Raw genomic sequence first — 3047 nt, forward strand, 5'->3', positions numbered from 1 at the left:
ACTTGGATTATTAATTGATTACGTGAGTTACATTCGACCCTGTCTTTATTAATTGAACTTTATTCAATACTTTACTTTTCCTTGCACACCCTAAAAACACTTATTTTGATTGCTTTTGATAAACACCATAACAATAGATAACGGTAGATTGACACTTCGTCTCTGTGGATTCGACAATCTTTTATATTACTCTGACGCGTTCGTATACTTGCGAAACACCGCATCAAGTTTTTGGCGCCGTTGCCGGGGACCAATTTCGTCAAATTTCATTTTCCTGTTGTTATATCGTTTAGACTTAGGCTATTTCTCGCCGGTCAATGCGAAGAACTCGCAGCACCGAAAGTTTAAGCTTAGTATACCCTCTGGCGTAACCTGAACGTTACGCTCGCGCACGTTTATTCTTTCATAGAATTAAGAGAGCTATGGCCGAAGATCAAAACCAAAGACCTCTTAAGGATTTCGCTCAACCATCTAATGAACAACCTAGTTCTAGTATAGTAAACCCAACCATCCCAGCTAATAATTTTGAACTTAAACCATCCCTGTTGCAACTAGTGCAACAGAGACATTTTGCGGGTCTCGCTACTGAGAACCCAAACCAACATTTAAAAATATTTCTTCAATTAGCAGACACTTTTAAAACCAATGGAGCTTCTCCTGAGGCACTACGTTTAAGATTATTCCCCTTTTCCCTCAAAGATAAAGCCCTATCATGGTTAGATTCCCTTCCACCCAATTCCATTACGACTTGGGATAACCTTAGAAGAGTTTTTCTTGCTAGATATTTTCCCCCGAGTAAAACCGCCGTTCTTCGAAACCATATAACTAGATTTACCCAAAACCAAGGAGAATCGCTGTTCGAAGCTTGGGAGAGATATAAAGAGTTGTTACGAGCATGCCCACATCATGGTTTAGAAAATTGGTTAATCATTCAAACCTTCTATAATGGACTTCACTATAACACAAAGATGACCATCGACGCTGCCGCAGGCGGTGCTCTGATGAACAAACCTTATCCTGAAGCTAGTGCCCTCATCGAAGATATGGCTCAAAACCATTAATCATGGGGAGTCGAACGAGCGACAGTAGAGAAGAAGGAAGCCCAAGGAGGAGTGCATGAACTAAGCTCTATAGACATGATGCAAGCTAAAATGGACGCATTAGCCCTTAAGGTCGAGCATATGTGGAACCAAAGGACACCAATCTGCAGAATGCAGTCTATTAAACGAAATCCACTCTGAGCAAGTGAACTACACCCAAGGGAACCCATACTCGAATACCTATAACCCTGGATGGAGGAATCACCCGAACTTCTCCTATAAAAACAATAACCCTATTCAAAATAATGCACCTCCGAGACCTAGTTATCAAGACCCTAGATCAAATCAACCTATGCAACCTGTGCCACCAAAGCCAAGCCTTGAGAAAATTATGGAAAATTTTATCACCGCTCAAACCCAACAAACAAGGAGTTCATGAACCAAAACATTCATGTTAACGAATTGATTACTCGGTTAGGAACCAAGGTTGACCAAATAGTTACTCATACCAAGATGCTTGAAACCCAGATCTCTCAGGTAGCTTTAAACCAAGCCCCTCAGACTACACCTGGAGGACAATTCCCTGGACAACCTCAACAAAATCCGAGAGGACAAGCCAATGCCATTACCCTACGAAGTGGGAACGCTTATGATGAGCCACCAAACCCTAGATTGAGTGAACCCGAAACTTCTAAGGAATGTACAAAACCCACGGACGAAGTAAAGGAACCAGAGGAATCTGAAAACCAGGAAGGTCGAGAAAAAGGAGAAGAACCTAAAGACAAAACTTACGTACCACCCCCGCCATATAAACCACCCATACCATATCCGCAAAGACTCAAACAAACCCAGATCAATAAACAGTATCAAAAATTTATTAAAGTTATAGAAAAACTTCATGTAGAAATCCCTTTCACAGAAGCCATCACCCAAATACCTTCTTATGCAAAGTTTCTCAAAGACATCCTTACCAACAAACGTAGACTTGACGATCCGAAGCCTTTGGAATGTAATGCTATTTCCGAGGACAAATTAGCAAAGATAGATAAAGACCCTGGAAATTTCTCCATTCCTTGCCTTTTGGGTAATCATGTCATCAAAAAAGCTTTTCTAGACTTAGGAGCTAGTGTGAGCCTAATGCCTTTAGCAGTTTGTGAGAGGTTAAACTTAGGAGAATTACAGCCCACTAAGATGTTACTTTAGTTAGCCGATAGATCTGTTAAATATCCTATAGGCATTTTAGAAGATGTTCCTGTTAGGATAAGTCAGTTATTTATCCCTACTGATTTTGTTGTCATGGACATCAAAGAGGACAATGATATACCAATCCTTCTAGGTAGACCATTCTTATCGACTGCAGGAGCAATAATAGATGTCAAGAAAGGAAAGTTGACATTTGAGGTAGGTGACGAGAAAATAGAATTTATACTTTCGAAATTTCTTATGGCACCTGAGATGGGAGAGTCGTGTTATGCCTTAGATATCATTGATGAATGTGTTAGAGAATTATAACAAAAAGAAATTATAAAAACAATTAAGTTACCATCAACTCTCATAAGGGAAGATGATGACTTTAAGAAACCTTACATCGATGATAACCTTTACGAATGTTTATCCCTTGCTCCAGATTATATGCCATGCCCTAAGAAACCAACCTTAGAACTTAAGGAGCTGCCTAAGAACCTGAGATATGAGTTCCTCGATGAAAAGATGAACCATCCAGTTATAGTTAGTGCTACCTTGAGCCAAGAGGAAACGAACCAACTTTTAAACGTTTTACAAAGATATCCCTCAGCCTTAGGATATAATATCTCTGACCTGAAAGGTATAAGCCCATCCGTATGCATGCATCGGATTTCGCTCGAAGAAGATTCAAAACCCTCTAGGGAACATCAGAGAAGAATAAACCCTATAATGAGTGATGTTGTTAAAAAGGAAGTTCTTAAGCTACTTGAGGAAGGTATAATCTACCAGATCTCGGATAGTAAGTGGGTGAGCCCTGTGCAT

General features: G+C 40.0%; 1 non-coding gene across 1 annotated transcript; it reads right to left on the reverse strand.

Moving 5' to 3' along the window:
• Positions 1 to 806: 806 nt before the first annotated feature.
• LOC127116132 (small nucleolar RNA R71) lies at positions 807 to 913 on the reverse strand. The gene has a single exon (XR_007801113.1). It is a non-coding gene; the product is annotated as a small nucleolar RNA R71 (small nucleolar RNA).
• Between the last annotated feature and the right edge of the window lie 2134 nt (positions 914 to 3047).

Source organism: Lathyrus oleraceus, chromosome 1 (genome assembly GCF_024323335.1).
Source record: "Lathyrus oleraceus cultivar Zhongwan6 chromosome 1, CAAS_Psat_ZW6_1.0, whole genome shotgun sequence".
NCBI classification, from domain to species: domain Eukaryota; kingdom Viridiplantae; phylum Streptophyta; class Magnoliopsida; order Fabales; family Fabaceae; genus Lathyrus; species Lathyrus oleraceus.